The 17,092-nt window shown below is 54.7% G+C and overlaps 1 protein-coding gene across 4 annotated transcripts in view; it reads left to right on the plus strand.

Moving 5' to 3' along the window:
* ZFPM1 (zinc finger protein, FOG family member 1) overlaps window positions 1-17,092 on the plus strand; it is a 114,629-nt gene that overhangs the window by 51,591 nt on the left and 45,946 nt on the right. The gene's annotated exons all lie outside the window — the stretch shown is intronic.

Below are 17,092 nucleotides of genomic sequence, written 5' to 3' on the forward strand. Positions count from 1 at the left end.
TTGGCCAGTCATGTATGACCAGGCAGATACGAACGTCTTGAATGTCAGTGTCTTCCCGGGCCGCTTGCCTTTCAAAGGGCTCCGTGGAGGCGGCTGGGAGTAGCTCGGCCGGCGAGTGACCTTTTGAGAAGAATGGGCGCCAATGTCTCCGGAGGTCTGGTCACACAGTGACGCTGGGGTGACAGCTGGAGGGCGTGGGGAAGCGGGTGAGCAGTCTCCTGATGTCAACAAGGAAACCTGAATAATGCTCCATGGGGAGGAAACCCAACCCCTCCAGCCTCCTCCGATACACACGGATTTAGCAATGAGCGGGGCAAGTTACAAACTACTTGAATGTGTGGCCCAAGAAATGGGGGCGTTGAGAGAAATACACCGTCAATGGTGTATTTAGCCATTGTAGGCAGCAGAGACTCAGGATCCGAGCACCCCCAGACTTCCTGCATCTGAAGGAGGGGAGAGGGTTGGAATCTGAATTCCAAATCCGAATGCCACATTTGTCATGTCCCCCCACCCCCTAATATTCCTAAATTCCAAGGCCAGAAGGGACCACTGTGATCAGAAAGTCTGATCTCCTGCAGAACGCAGGCCAGAGAACAAAGGAAGCACAGCTGGTGGCCTAAACCTGGGATTGAAGCAGGAGCTGCATTCGCTCCCCTGTTCTGTACCTTCAACTCATTTGTGGTGTGGCTTGCAGGCTTTGTTGCCTCCAGCCTCAAAACAGGTGTCTTTGATCCTAAAAGAGGCTCAGAGCAGGGTAACAAAGGAGATCGGGGTCTGGTAGGACTTGTGCATGATTGAATATTACAAACCTCAGGATTTAGCCAGGAGAAAGGAAAGAGCCAGAGGGGACACAGGTCCTGTCCCTTAACAGAAGAGTATGGGGTCATTTGATGACATGGTGAAGGACAGTATATTTACCACTAATAGGACTAGATGTAAACTTGCAGCCAACCTGTGGAACTCACTGTTGCAGGAGAGCAGAGTCAGATACTGTTGCAGGAGCCAATACTGCAGCTGGATTTCTTTTGAAAGGACTTGAATAGCTATTAATTGTTTATTTGTATTAATGTTGTGCCTGGGTTATAACTGCATGCTGATATCACGCTGAAGATGCTTCAGGGTGAGAGCTAGGTAGCATGTGGTGTCAGGAAGGAGGAGTTGTCGATAGACAACGTTGCACGTGAGGCAAGGTGATCCAGGGATGATGTTTTTTTCCCTTCCTCTGGAAAAAATCACCCAGCGCTGACCGCTACATGACTGGATTTGCGATGCCAGCTCTGGCCATTGGTCTACGTTCCTACACAGTCACAGTGGGGCTTTGATAGCATCATGGCAACCACAAGAAGAGAGCTAGAGTGGTTAGTGATGTTATCAAAACCCCAAGAAGTGTCTATAGCCGTATATCGCCGTCTTCCTGTCTTGTCATCTCTGTTTTTTGAGTCTGAATGTCTTTGCGTGATGCCTGCCAGACAGTACAGTGCTGTGCACGCTATCTGGGCCCTTGGTGGGCCTATCGCTGTGGTATCTAGAAACCAAGCGGAAGACGCAGTCTCTTCCCAAGGAGCTTACGGTCTTGGCTTGGTAACGTTTGGCCATGGTGCCCAGGTGGAAGGTCCCCTCCCCCAAATCTGGGCGAGGATCGCTGTAGACCTGGCACTTTAACAGATGTGCAGTGTGTGTGGATATCCTCCTTGCGACTCAGAGGACCATTGGGCTGTCCTCTTCGTAGGTGAAGATGCTCCAAACGTCCGTTTAGGTCTCCCTTATACTCCCCAGTGTGTCACACTCCTATCTAGTGGAGCTGCATGGGATGGGATGGGGGTAGGGCGAGGGAAGGGCTGGGGGGAGAGCTGCATGGGATGGGATGGGGGTAGGGCGAGGGAAGGGCTGGGGGGAGAGCTGCGGAAAGAGAGATGTTAGGTTGGGTTTTTAAAAAAAGAAGAACTGGGTTTCCCTCCCCTCTCTGCCCGAGCCCTCGTTGCATGCTGGGAAGGGGTGACCTTGGGGCTCGATTGCTATCGGTTTGACTTTGGACCTCTGGGGAGAAGGGCCCGTGAAGCTCTCGGCTCTGTGGCTTTGCCTGCGTGTGCCTTATCGATCAGGCCCTTCCTCCCTTCCCTAGGTGCCACCCATGGCAAAGACCACCTGACGAAAGACTGGCCTCTGGCCCCTGCTTAGGGCTGCCTGGCTAAGGCGGGGCCTGTCGGTCACATTGGAGATTGTCCCGGCTCTGCTATTGAAGCAGCTGGGAAACGTCGAGTGCCAGGGCACACGTGCAGCTCCCATGACCCCGTCTCCAGCGGCTTTGCCTCATCTGGTGAAATACCCACTGGCGACAAGCTCCGTGGCACTGAGCAGGCCCCATGCCATGGCTAGCCCTGCCTATCCTCCTAGGGGGCAGACGTTTCTCTTGGTGCAAAGCGACCAGGAGTGTGAGTGGTGGGGTGGCGCTGTGGCAAGTCTGGGGATCAGTCCTGCCACCTTCCCTATGGGGCCATGCCCATTGGGGATAGGAAGGGCCTGGCAAAGCGCTGAGCCCGTCCCTTGGCTGGGGCAGGAGAGTTAACCAGCCTCCCCCCCCCCCATGAATCTCTCTGCTGTTTGCTGCTGATACTGTCAGTGGTCCCCTCCCTCCCCCCCTTCCCCCGTTTAAACTCATCAAGGAAGGGAAATGTGCTCCAGTTGATATCCCTGGCCCTTCCTGGATGCGTTGGCAGGAAGTATCTGTGCGGCTTCCACCTCACCAATCTCCTCTTTATCGGCTCCCTCCCACCCCGGCCCTTTGCCCTAGTGACCACGGAGGGAGGCGGAGGAGAGGTGACGTGATGTGTTCTTTTTCTCCGATCTCTCATCCTCATTAGCCTAATTGCTAATAAGCAGCCTCAGCCCAGGCTGTTCTGCCTCTTCCTTTTACAGCACTGCTTTCCAGCCAAGCAGCTTCCCTGCTTCCTATCCCCCATATTCAGATCCGCTCTCCTCTGGCTGACTGGTCACCTGGTGGAATGAATTGGACGGGGGAGGTCAAGGGGTTGTGGGGCGGGGGAAGCAGCATGATCAGGACCCCTCCAAGCCAGGGAATAAAAAGCAAGGTATTCCTACTCCACCCACATCCCAGCAGTTGGCAATGCCAGGGGAGATAATTAAGGGGTTGGATACTTAATTGGGTTATTGTCATCGTATTTTCCACAATACCTTCAGCAGCTTTGTCTCACTGCTCAGCACCTCTTAGGAAGCTGGGAGGTCAAATCTCCCGTGTAATTTTCCTCCACAACATGCCCTGGGCAAGCTGGTCAGGTTCCCCGCGAGTGCCATCCTGGGAACGCTGTTTTGCGACGAGGTTGCTGGCTGGTGCTGAGCCACTCACCTTGGGTTTGTTTTTGTAGGGTTGCTTCTGAGTCCTGAGCAGAGTTTGGGGCTCAGCAGCGTGTGTCCACACACACGCTTGGCGTTAGGGGCTAGAGCGCTTGTCACTTTTAAGCTGGGAGGAGAATGATCCACAGTGTGATGGGGCTGCCTGTTCTGGCACGGGAAATCCCTTCTGGTCCTATGTCCCTAATGACACTGCATACAAACGGATCTAAAAGGAGTGGGGGAGAGAGTTCCACGCTTGGCCCCAGCATCCCTCTCCAGCTGCCCGAGAGGCCGAAGCAGCAGTGAAATAGGAGAGGCTCGGAGCCGCCCTGCATGTCGTCTTTCAGTCGGCTGAAGGTGTGCGTGGAAAGTGGCACCGGTTTCTCGTCTCCCTCCCCCGCCCTCGCCAGAGTGAGTTATTTGCATTCTTTATGTAAAAGAGATTTTATTATCACCTTCTCCCAGCCCATCTCTATTCTGGTAATTGGAGCGATATTAATTTCTGTGTGGCTGGGAGTTGATGGCAGTCCGGCGATGCTGGAGCGATAGGGTGTTCCTTTCGAGCTAACCGCCGCGATAGGCCGTCTATCAGCCTCCGTGCAGGCACTGCCCTTATCAGGAATAGAACTGGCAAAAAGGGAAACTTTGAGCAGCCTGAATTTTCTTTTTATCTGGCAGGATCCGCCACATGTCAGCAATGGCAGCTGTGAAGATGCAGTGTGAAGGGGGAGCGGGGGAGCGGCTCTGCTCCCAGCCGCCTTTCTTTGTGCCTCTCTGGATCTCACTTCTCATCTGCTCCGCGTGCGCTTCCTCTGGGACTTGTGGGGCTTGGCGGGGGAGGGGAGAGGTGTCTCCCGGGATTGCCTCTTGCACCAGGCTGAGCTGCGCCCGGGCACTTGCCGTAGCAGCATCACTTTCCTCTCTGGGATTGTCACGAAGGAGAGCGGCAAAGGGGCGAGGTAGCTCGCCGTCATGCCCCGCTTGCTGACCCCTCGGCCGCCTCTCCGTGACAGAGGAGAGGTTGCCTGCGATGCTAAGTCCTGGGGGACGGCCGGAGGATGAAGTTATTTTGAAGGAGGCCGCATAACGGAATGACTCCTTTAAAGGAGATGCTGGCGGGTGACTCCAAATTGCTGAATGCGACTGAGCTTCGCTCGGGAAGCCCCCTGAAGGACCTATTTCCAGGATTGTTTTAAACATACCGGTTCATGGCTTGTGTCGCTTGAGAGGGGGAAAGCAACATGTTTTTGTAGGGCCTACAGAAATGGCTTCCACTTTGCTCTGGGCACAAACAGCTGGCTAATGAAGCGTCCACGTTTTAACCAGTGGCCCCCTTGCGTAGGGTCATGGAATCCTGCTGGGATGGGCCCCTGGGTGAGGGAAAGGGCTCCTTCTGCGTGGCTATTGGTCACTGATTGCGGAGAAGAGACGGCTTTGCCCTGCCGCAACCTTGTTGGGAGTGTCTCAGCTCCACCCCCTAGGCTGGCTAGATCTTGCGGCCTCCATACACTGGCAGAACTCCCCGTCTGCCTGGGAGGGTTTCTCCTCCCACCCCTGTTGGCTTCCAGACCTGGGCCTCTTGCATAGATGGCCACCAGGTGACAGCCCCCTCCTCTCCCCTCTAACATGCAACAAGGGCTTTTTGAGCAAAGGTGGGCTGCGAGCCTACATATAAGGGCTATACTTTGTAGCTGGACCCCTCCGCCCCCATCTGCCTGGGCAGCTAATGTCACCTGTGAAACTGGTCACACCCCCATTCTGCGGGGGCCAGTCTTGCTGGAGATGCAAAGGTTTTGGACCCCCACTTACTTGACTGGCACATGCCAAAGGGGGGCATGGTCCAGCTCAACTCAAATTTGGGAGTGAGTGTGAGTGTAAAACTTTGGCTGCAGAGTTGGGATCTGAACTCCCAGCATGCAGGGCAGATCAGATCTTTCACCTAAAGAGAGCAAGCATGGACACTTATCTGCATGCCCTTCACCCCCTTCTTCCCCCTTCCCCCCCATTTCTATGTAAAGTTTGCCCCTCGTTAGGAATTCACAATTGCCACTGTGGTAGCACCCAAGTTGCCCGAGGCGATACACAGACTTGTGAAGACATAATCAGTATCGCCATCCAGTAGCATTTAAAAGCGATCCCCTTAAAATCATGAGATGGGCTTTAAAATCAAGATCAGTTTTTTAAAGGGGGTTCCTTTGATCTCCCTTCTGATTTTGGTCCTTTGGGGTGCGCTTGAGGGACATTTTTAAGCTTCTCTATGAAACCATGAGACCTGGAAACTTGTCCTCTCTTTTAAATGAAAGCTGGGCTTGCCAGAGACATAGGGGTGGAAGGGACCTCCTGGGCCATGAAGTCCAGTCCCTGCTATCTCAGATAATCCTGTTCATAAACTTATCAAACTCCATCATCAAGCCAGGCCGGGGTTGTCTGGGAAACTGTTCCAGAACCTCACTCCTCTGAGGGTTAGAAGCCTTCTAATTTCCTGCCTAAATTCATTCATGGCCAGTTTATCCCCATTTGTTCTTGTGCCAACATTGTCCTTTAGCTTCCAGGGTTGTTGTTCCTCCCTAGTGTTTACCCCCTGCTGTATTTATAGAGCACAATCCGATCCCCTTTCAAACTGTGTCTAGCTAGGCTAAACAAGCCAAGCTCTCTTAGCGTATGTCTAGGCCACATGAAAACACCTGCAGCAAATGAGTCTCCAAGCCCAGGTCCACAGACTCAGGCTCGCACTAGAGCACAAAAAATGGTGGTTTCTGTATTCCTGCTTCATCTCTGAAGCCCGGCGAGAGGGGTGGGTTTCCGAGCCCAAGCAGGAAGATCTAGCAAGCTATTTTTAGCATTGTAGCACGAGTCCCACAAGCCCGAGTCTGTAGACCTGGGCCCTGAGACTCGCTGCTGTGGGGTGTTTTTGCAGTGTCGACGTCCCCAAAGTCTCCTCCCATACGATCGGCTCTCCATTCCCCTGGTCACCATAGCAGCCCTTCTCTGCACCTGCTCCAGTTTGTGTTCCCTCTTTCCTGAACATGGCTGGCCGGATTAGTACCCATTTTCCACATGAGGGATGGATTTAAAGCCTTGGCGCTCGGAGAGATGTAAAACCCTAAATATCACAAATATCGTGATAGAATCGCGAGAGTGGGCGACTCTGTTCTCCCAGCTTCATAAGGGTGGATTTTGCCCCACAGCTGTTCAAGTGTCCTGGAGATCCCATTTGAAGGGGCCGTGTCAATTCATTGGATCACTCAGTTTGAAAGTGTTTGAAACACCCAGCATGCTTTCCCCCGTTGGTGTTTACGCTGTTTGTTCACCTCGCCTGTATCTCTTTGCTCCACACCTGGAGCGAGACTGGTCAGTTTCACTTCCTGGTTCTGGTGCACTAGGCATAACTGTTTCCAGCTCTGCGGGGGTTAAGCTTGCTACTGTCCCTTTTAGCTTTTTCCCCTTCCCCCTCTGCCAGCTGCTCATGTGGGTCCATTTTTGTTTATGAAGCAGTGCAGCTGCCAGCAGAGGGGAAGCCTGGCATCTGACCTGGTGCAGCTGCCTCTGAAGTCCATAGAAGTTCTCCATTGAGGCCTCACAGGATCAGTCCCATATATCCCCTTCCTCAGGTGACCCAACAGGTTCGTTTCTTGCAGGCCTCCCTCCTGCTAGGGAGAAGGGGTCCCCTTCCCTCCCACAGCTCGCACACACACTCAGCATTGGCTGGCGGGGATGTAGACTTTTCCTTCCTGGAAAGCTGATCCAGGGCCCATTCCTCGGACTCAGGTGGCCATGCTCCATATGGTCAGTTTCCTATGGCTCTAGGGACCTGCGGCTCATCCATGAGCCTAGATCTTCCCTGTTCTTCATTCCTCTGTGTCTAGGCAGTGCCCCTCTCCCATGCCCCCATTTGGATTTCTCCCGTTCTGCTCCTCCCGTCTTCTTTCTGATGTTCCCCCCCACACACACACCCTCCCCCGTTTAATTTCTCTAACCCGGTAGCAGGTTGGATACCCCCCTCCCATCCACTTCCCCTGGGCTGATGGAATGCCTCGCACTGGGTTGTAGAGTTCCCTGTGCACTGGGGGGACCCCTTCCCATGTCTCCTTGGTAATCTCTCGCACGGGCTGTGTGACATGCTGACTGAACGTGAAAGGCAGGGGAGAAGGAATATTTTTATCTTTGAAATGACCTTGTTCACTGGAGGTGGCTGGCTGCTTAAAATTCTGATATGCAAATAGCTGATAGCTATAATCTATAATCCTCAACTGGGGAGCGTTTACAGAGGTACTGTGCCATTTCATTTTCCTCCTATTTTATAGGCTGGCTCTTGTGCTGACCCGTAGTGCTCCCTACTCAAGTCCTGACTGGCCAGCCAGTTTGTTGCCCATTTCAAAAGGAGACCCTCCTCCTTCACGGTGGGAGGATTCTGCTAAGAGGAGTGGGGCAGGAAAGTAGTTCCTACCTGGGATGGGCAAGTGACTTCACAAATTGCTGCCTTCAGTCGCTAAGGCTTAATCTCTAGACTGACTTCGCTCCTTGTTAAAAATAGCTTCTAGCCAATCCTGGGAGAGAATAAGGTGCACGGGTCTGTTTTATGCTGATTTTCAGATTCAGTAGCCCCCTTCCAAAGGATCAGATGCTCTCACCCTTCCCTTCCCTTCCTTCCTACCCTAGTCCTCTGAGGCACCGTGCCCAAGACTGCCCCCTTGCAGAGGCTGTTTTTTTAATTTCTTAATACCCCAGAAGGAGGCACCATTCAGAGATTTGAGGTGCTGGAGAGACAACCCCCATCTCTCAGGCTTTATCTAAGTTGTATGTGTATATTTCAGCATGAACGCATCAGGTTGGAGTTCCACTGGGGCTCGCCTAGCGGTTCAAGGATGGAGATGCAGTCCTCGTGCATCCATAGCTGTAGCTAGATGCTGATCCAGGCACTGCATCCAGTTGACCAGAACTTGAAACCCTTCTGGTTCTGGGAGATCCGGTGCAGTAATGATCAGACCCCAGAGCAGGCTGGCCCGTAAGCATCTCATCCCTTTCCTTGGTCCATGAGCATGTACTGTCACATAATGGAGCACCATTAATGACCCCATAATCAGCGGTGTAGCTAGCTTGAGACCTCCATTCTCACTGCACCCAGCTTCCTTAAATCTTTGACTGTTTGTGGTTGGCTAAGAATAGTGCACACTGGTACTCATCGCTAGCACACCCTGCTTCTGTCGCCCAGTTCTCTCCCGGCTTCTAGTCTTTTCATCTCCACCTGTCGTCTTTTATCTTCCGGACTCTTCTCTCTTTGGGGCTGGAGCTGCCCCTTACGATGGGGGGGGGGGTCACTGAGTCTCGTCCCTCCCCCCAGTGTCTGGTTAATCTGGGTTGTGATCTCATCTGAATTGGATACTTGTCAGAAATGGCATTGTTCTGCCACAGAGTGCGGGTAGCTGTACCTCATTGGAACCAATGATACCGGGACTTTAGTGTGAAAAACGAAGGCAATTCCTAGACGCCAAACCTTTCAAGATCAGTGTAAATTCACATCCTTGATTACACCCAAAAGCCTCACTGGCAAATTGCTAGTAATTGCAGGGCATTCATGGTTTTTAAGTTGCCACAAACAGCCTTACTCTGACTCTGTAACGCCATCTGCCTCTTCCACCCTGTGTATAGCCGTTTTAATAGCCCCAGATGACCTTCCCCTTCATCTTTTGATGCACACTGGGTACCACACGAGACTAACTACCCCATTCCCTTCCTGCAAGGATTCAGAAACTGCACTGTGAGGTGGCTTCTAGAACCAAACCTCCAGGTACCTTTCTCAGGGGAAGTGGGTGAGAGTTAAGGTTGTTTATGGAACTGGTTCAGGCATCAAGGTTGCGGAGAAGTAATGAGTTCTTCCCCCTCATTCATCACCAGGCTAAGCTCTTTACTGGCAGTCTTGTGCAACGCAGGCTAGCTCGGTGTCCAAGTATGGTAGATTTACTGTAACAATGGCTCTGCTGCCCCATTCAGGTCTGGTCTGTATCGACTGCACTAAAGACTGCGAAGACATAATAGTAATTTAGGGATGGTGAGTGTCTCGGTGATGGGAAGGGCTCCGTGCTCTATAATTAGCCTGAACAGCCGAGAGATGGCCACGTACGATCCCTTGCTTCACTGGCGCTTGGCTAAAAGGACGCTGTTGCCATGACAAGTCATACTGGGAGACCCCCAAATTCATACTGGAGTTTCTGAAATGGCTTTCGACCATACTGATTAAACTGCCCAGACACACAGTTGCACACAGCCGTGCAATGGAAGCGTGTGCGTGGAATTACCAGAGACGCACATGCAACCTGGGTAGTTGCATGTCCAAAATGGCAGGGGAGCTACCTAATTGGCCCTTTGCACACCTCGAGTACACACTCTGTCGACCCAGTCCTGGTAGTTCCTGTTTGCACATGCAAATGAATTCACTTTTGAAACCCCGCCCCTTCATCTCTCGAAATCCTTCCACGTTTAACTTGTGCGTGCAAACTTTTTCTTTTTAAAATTTTTTGCAGGGCGCCCAGCTTGGGCAGTGGAATTAAACTCCTTGCTGCTTGTGCCCTAGTTCATCGTGGGTGTGATGGGGACGACTTTCCCTGCCCCCCACACTATCTCCCCTCCACTCGCCCCACGTTATTTTTAGTTCCACTTTTAAAATCTCAAATGCACTATTTATTTGGGGAGGGAGGTTAACAAACCTTTTCCCTCCCCCCACCCTTTTTTTAAAGTGCTCTAAATCTGAGTCTTAAATAGTTCGGTAGTGTCTCTTTAAGGGACTTGGCATCCACCACCACCCCCGGCAAGTTCTCTTGGCTGGGTGGTGAGTAATCTGGAAGGCAAGCTGGCCCCTCTGCGGAGGGGGGCACAGGGGAAGTGTGTCCAGCAGTGCAGATGAGAAATAGGGGAGGGAGATTTAAGTGTGCCAATGTCCCAGGCTGCTGTCTCCCAGGTGTTGAGTGGGGTGGTCCCGTAGCCCAGACTCTAGCTCGAAGTCTCTCCAACAGCTGGACAGGGAGAGGCCTCTGGGAAGTGGAACCCTATGGCCTAATGCTCTGCCATCTTCACTGGCTTCCTGAGTGTTAAGCACTCTTCCCTGTCTCCTTTGCTCCTTCCCCAGGTGTGGATGGGAGGAGAGGCCGGGGGGCTCCTACTGCCCTCTCCGCTGCAGAGGGGCCAGGCAGCAGCTAGGAAGGAATCTTCCTGGCTCAGCCCCCAGCAGAGCGTCTTCAGGCTTGAGAGGTGGCTGGAGGGTGGGAAGAGGGTGGAGACCGGCATCGGGTCGGGGCACACGTGGAGCAGGCAGGGGGCTGGGAGAAGAGGGAGGGGGAGCAGGTTGCCATAAGCTTGAGGCCTCTCCCAGGAAAGCCATGGCACGCCCCCTTTCCCTGCACTGCCTGGGGTGTCCTCGTGGCTGCCAGCTGCTGCACAGGAGCAATTCATTTGAGGCTATTACGGGAATGTCTCCGATGCAGGGCCGATCGATACTCTATCCTTCCGCAGAATAATGGGTGCGCTCTGCAGATAGATCAAGCTACCTGCCCCATTCACATGCGTGCAGCCTCTGGCCCCTTCATCATGGCAGCCGCTCGAACCACACAAATACCAATCAGCCCTGTAAAAAGGGAGAAGTAATTGAAAATCTCAACCTCCCCTTCCCCCCCCCCGCCCCGAGCTGTAACTCTCCCTATTCTTTATTGTCCCGCTTCCACTTTATGGGCTCTTGTCTTTCAGTTTGTTCCCCATCAAAGATTTAAGTATATCTGCAGCCTTTGGGCCTTTTAACGCTGGCTCATTTATTTGGTTTTATTTGCCTCTGTCCGGGGGTGCGCAGTAAAGATTATTCACTCTTAGTTATGGAGAGTTGGGGTGGCACATTCCCCAGTGCAGCTCCTTGGGAGTTGGTCAGCTAGGGGCCAGCCGGGGCAGCTCGTTTCCAGGTGCCAGAATTTATTTCTGCCTCCCAAAGGTTGACCTGGAATTAGCAGGTCTGTGTGTCTGAGAACTTTCAGGCAGAAGGTTGGAAATGCAGCCACTTCTGGGGTGGAACGCGGGAGCAATTTGAAAGCGCACAGCGACACCGTGGAACAGTGCAGGACGGGAAGTGAAGGAGAAGATCGTATCAGACTGAACGTGCAAGCAGACAGAGTGGGATTGGGGTGGAAAAGCAGGGTCTGTGAAAACTGCCACAATGGTAAGTAGTTATTTGTGGCTCAGTTTTACATCTCACTTGGAAGCAAGCCCCTACCCTGCTGTGGTACTCCTCTTGCCAAGCTAGGGCCTTTAGATCAGCATGGACACAGAGCGAGTTGCGTGTTCCTTTCCCCCCCACAACCCACTCTGGGAATCAGAGCAGTTTCCTTCATCTCTTTGAAAGGCTCCCAGGGACCCAGCCCAACCTCAGTTAGCTTCTGTTCTCAGGCCGATCCCATCCTCACGATTAGAGGAGGGTCTGTCCTTCGCAGTGCCAGCTTCTTGGCTAGGTGGGGAGCTAGTCCCCAGAGCCATCCCATTTCTGTGCCTGCCGGAAGCCTGTGTCTCTTGCCATCTGCCCACAGACTCAGGTGGTACGGAGCATGGCAGTGTCTGCCTCTGCCCGGAGGGGGTAAAAAAAATCCCTTCTGGGCTGGGATGTTCTAACATCTCCGAGCAGCCCCAAAGCTGAGGGGGGGTCCAGTGGCAGGGGTTGCCGGCTGCTCCCAGAGGAAGGGGGTTTGACTCTGCATCGCCCAGGGGCTCTCAAAGCACAGGTCTGAATGGCAGCTGCTAGCCCAGGGCGGCCCATGCTTCGAGGAGCACCTGAGAACATGTGTCCATCTGTGTCTCTCTGACTTTCATGCCCGTGGGAGGAGCAGGGCTGTCCGCCCTGGAGAGCGAATGGTGCCCACGGAACCCGCTGGGTTTGGACGGCTTTGTCCACCCCTTCAGCCTGCCCCGAAAGAGTTTAGAATCCCAGGCCTGTATGCTCCTTGGCGTCTGAGGGGCTCTACACCCCAGAAGCTGTGCCCAGGCCAGCCCACCCCAGTTAGTTCTCGGCACATTCCCTGCATAGGCACTAAGTTCCCTCGCCCACATTCCCCTGTCTTCGGTGCCCTTCGTTATCCACGCTCGCTGCATCGGGTCTGGCGCGGGTCGGCTAGCCCGGGCCCAGCTTGTGCTGTGTCGACATCCCATCTGGGGCTGGGACAAGGCTCACGCCATGGGGCTGAGGGAGGGGCACAAGCTGGGGAGTTGCCCAGCTCGCTCTGCAAAGGGCAGCCCTTCGCTGGCTGGTAGTTGCTGTGGGTGGTGGTCGGCCTAGAGCCAGTGATCCTGAGCAGTCTCGCTGGAGCACTTTACGTAAAGCCCCCTGCCCCTGTAGTGTCCCGACCTCTCCTGCGGCCTTCCCTTTCCTATTGCTGCTGGCTGTGTTTACAGCGATGGCTCTCAGCTGCCCGCCACCACCTCCCCACCCCCGCTGGATTCATTCCTGCTGCCCTGAGCCCAGCCCCATGCAATACCAATCCCTCAGCCCAGCTACGTCACCTCTTTATCACAGGATCGCCAAGCCCTTGCCAGATGCTTCTGAGCCTCACCCCACCTGCCAGGGCATAATATCCTCCCATTGCAGGGACGGTAAATAAAATGAATCAACAGGTGCTGACTTGGTCAGCATCAGGGAGCAGGCGGGAAACCTTGTTAGAAATGGAACCCAGGAGTCCTGCCTGACTCCTAGCCCCCTGCTCTAACCCCTGAATCCCACTGCCTTCAGCACAGAGCAGAGGAAGCGTGTGTGTAGGGGGTGGAATAGCCATGTTCCCATTTACAGAACCCCTAAACATGGGAAGCTCTGACCCCTCCCTCCCCCAATGAAGCTTTCCGGTTTCCCATAGCCCCCTGGTCCCTCGCTGTGCGTGGAAGGTGGGGTCACTTGTCTCTAATTAAAACTGCAAACTCTTTTTCGCCCCCCTCCCCTTTTTCTCCACTCTCTTGTTCAGTTGTGTTTATCTGCACTGTGACTCCTGTCTGTATAATCTCTCTCAGCCTGGAGTCTGTGTGCAAACCTCAAGGTTTATTATCGGGCCGAGCAGGGCCCGGGGAGGCGGGACGGCCTGTGCTGACGGACAGGGCCGGGAGAGATCCTAATGATTAGTGTGCCGTGTGTGTGTTTGTGTGTTTTCCCTTCCCTTTGGTATGTGTGGGTGGGAAAAATTATTCCAGCGATTTTTCTTTATCGCTTTCAGCTGAGTTTAACACCAACTCGTTCTATTTGTTTTAGATTAACTGGCTTTGGGGGTGGCGGGAGGCAGCACCTGATCATCTGGAACTCGCCTGGATCCAACAAGCACATGGGCCACGTGCATCCCTCCACCCGTGGCCTCTGGTGCTGCCCTGCTGAGTCCCCCGCACCCTTGATAACTCTGCTTGCTGCTCTGGCTCTGTGCTGGTGACTCAGTAGGGGGCACTCTTGTGTCTAGGGGGCGCTGTGCACTAGGGGGCATTGGGGGGGCTGTGCAGCTGGAAGTGTGCTCCTTCGTCTGAGTTCCCAGCCCTTGGGGGCTCATGAAAGACTCATAAGAACCGTAACTCCCAAGGCGCATCGGTATTTGGCCCTATTAACCTGACTCAATCCCAGCCCTGGTTATTACATTCACCTTCCATGATCTGAGCCAGAGCTGCTAAACTTCCCTCTTGGCAGCATCCAGCCCCGAGTCGTTGTGTAGTCTGGCCGTGCTCTGTGAAGCAGCTGCCACGTTCCAATCCAGAGGTGGCTGCAAAGTGATGGTGGGTGAGATGGTTCTTCCCTGCTGTCTGGGTTTGTGGGGCACTTTGGAGGTGCTATGGGGGAATGGCAGAGGTGACTCGGGAGCTCTTAGTGGTTAGAACTGGGGCAGGAGTCACTATATGTGTCTGACTGTGGGGGGTGAACCAATAGACCTCCGGCTCGCATTCCCATGTGAAACCCAGGGACAGCGCGGGCAGATCCTGGGGGCAAAGGGGGAGAGACGTGAGATGGGGCAGGGTGCTGAGAGGACTGGCTAGGGGCTTCCCCTCCTGAGATTCCCCTGGCTGCTTGTGTGTTCTGGTAGCAGACCGAGGTCAAGTCCCCATGGTGCCTGGTGCTGCACAGACAAACAGTGGGAGAGGGAGTACCAATCCCAGAGTGCTTCCAGTCTAAATAGACAAGACTGATAGATGGAGGGAAGGGAAACTGAGGCACAAAGCAATCATTTGTCTTGCCAAATGTCACCCAACGGGTCAGTGGTAGAGCCAGGAATAGAGCCCAGGTGTCCTGGCTCCCAGGTGTGGTGTGTTACCTACTGGACTGCACTGCCTCTTTGATAATGCTTGCCGCTGGATATCTGTCTGCTACCCCTCTCCTGGAGTAGCCTGGGATGGGGAGGGCGGCTACGGAGCTTCCTTTGCCAATTCCCTGCCCGTCTATACCAAACAGGGAAGCTCTCGTCTCCCATTTTACCCTGCATAGCAGGTCACTGCCCCAGCACCTCCCTGTCGGGGGTGGGGGAGTGCCCCGGCACAGCTGGAATGACCTTCCCTGCCCCCATGAAGGTATGTAGTGGCATTGTGGTGCCCTCTGTGGGGCCAGCTGGGAGGGCCCAGATCAGGTTTTCACCATGTACCAGCAGGGATGTCATTCAAGCCGCTGCCAAGATCCCAGGTGCGGGAGACCAGGGGAGTCCAAAGGGCTGTTGCCCTCCCTCCGCGCACACACTTTTTAAAAGGGGAGGCCATGCCCCCCGCCCTTTTGAAACTCTGAACTTGGCAGCGCTGAGGGGGCAGCCCCCCTTGGCCCCACCCGGAGCTGGGTGGCAAAACGGCCGAGCCCCCTTCCCTGCTGGCATGACGGAGGAGCGGCTGGCCCCAAACGTGGCCTGTTCGGGTTGCTTCCCCCGCTCCCGGGTCTGCAGTCCTTGCGATGCCAAGACACAATTGCACGCGGGTGCAAGGGGCTGGGGGGATTCGGTGCCAGTGTGCAGGGTCTGGCGATCGGAGCATCACAGCAGCTCTCTGTAGTGTTGTGCTGGGGGGAGGTAGGAGGTTGGCTGCAGGGCTCTATGGAGCCCCTGGAGAGCTGCACCAGCCCTCCTCCCTGCCCACGTGCCCCAAGGCCTGCCCATGGGCCTGGCCCCTGCCCGGCAGGAGCTGCCTTGGTGGCCCAGGGGAGATCGGTCTGGATCTGGTGGCCCAGGTGCTTCTGGGGCTGCTGCTGAGACTACAAGGTGAGGGAGGGGGCGGACGCTCTGGCCTGGCCTGAGCCCTGCTCCGAGCTCCTGGAGCTGGGGTGGGGCGAGGGCACTGCAGCAAAGGCCTGGAGTCGTGCAGTGGGTGCAGGATGAAGCCGGCAGGGAGGGAGGGTTGTGGGGCGCCCCGGGTGGTCTGAGCTGGAGGCCCCTGTCTCCTCCTCAACATAGGCTGCCGCAGTCCTTTGTGACTGTCCTGACCCCGCAGGCACCTCCACCACCCCTTGTCTGTCCTCCGCTGCCCCCAGGCCCTGGGGGCTGAGTGGGCTCTGCTGCCCAGGGAGTCAGACTCAGAGACTCGAAGGCCAGCAGGGACCATTGTGATGATCTAGTCTGACCTGCACCTTGCACAGAACCTCCCCTGCCCACTCCTCTAATAGCCCCCTGGCTGAAGGCCTCAAATCATGGTTTCAAGACTTCAAGTGACAGAGAATCCACTATTTACACTAGTTCAAACCATCAAGTGACCCATGCCCCATGCTGCAGAGGAAGGAGAAACCCCCCCGAGGGTCTCTGCCAATCTGACCCAGATACGGCGATCAGTTAGACCCCGAGCATGAGGGTGAGACCCACCCTCCAGACCCTCCTTGCCCTTTAGCTGGTTTCTCCACCTTGGCCGTTTCCAGCCATGAGAGCCCAGGCTTTGGGCCTGGCTCCCAGTTCCCAGCCAGCTCGGGGCTGTGAGTGCCCCACAGGCAGGATCTCTGTCATGCCCAGCGGCAGCTCGTGGCTCTCAACTCCGCTTCCTCCTCCTCCCCTCGCTTCCTGAGAATGGGCCCTGGCTCCCTGGCCCGGCTGCTGGGCTGCAACAGGGAGATCCCCCCCTGCAGCTCTGCCAGTGCCCATCAGCCCTGACCCCCAGCCTCACCGGCTATTCCAGCCCTGGGCTTCCCTTTCCCCCCTTCCCCGCATCAGCTCAGCTCTGCCTAGAATGGAGTAGGTCGCATTTTTTTACTGGTTTCAGAGTAGCAGCCATGTTAGTCTGTATCTGTAAAAAGAATAGGAATACTTGTGGCACCTTAGAGACTAACCAATTTATTAGAGCATAAGCTTTTGTGAGCTACAGCTCATTACTTTAACCCAAATACGGAGGCGTGGTGGGAGAACAGGGGCAGGTGCTTCAGCAGAGCAGGACAGCATGGCCCGTGGGAGCTGTCACACTACTGTTCAAGGCTTCTTCTGATGGCGTCAGTCTGTGTAGAAGTTGGGGATGGGCTGCGGGGGTCACCCTCTCCCTACCCACTCCCCAGAACGGCTGAGACAGACCCCTTTTCGTGGCTAGATCTCCTGCTCCGTCTACAGTTCCGTCCCTCCAATGCAGCCAGCTGGGCAGGGGAGGCCGGCAGCTTCTGGGAGCCTTAAAGTTTCCTTCTTTCCGGGGAAGGATTTTTCTAATTTATTTCTAATTTTTTTTTTTCTTAAAGCATTTCCCATTCAGCTGGCCCTGGCCGGCCGGCCCCGATACCATCACAGCGCGGGAGGTGGGACAAAGGGAA

Source organism: Lepidochelys olivacea (assembly GCF_965140295.1).
Source record: "Lepidochelys olivacea isolate rLepOli2 genome assembly, chromosome: 12".
Taxonomy (NCBI): Eukaryota; Metazoa; Chordata; order Testudines; family Cheloniidae; genus Lepidochelys; species Lepidochelys olivacea.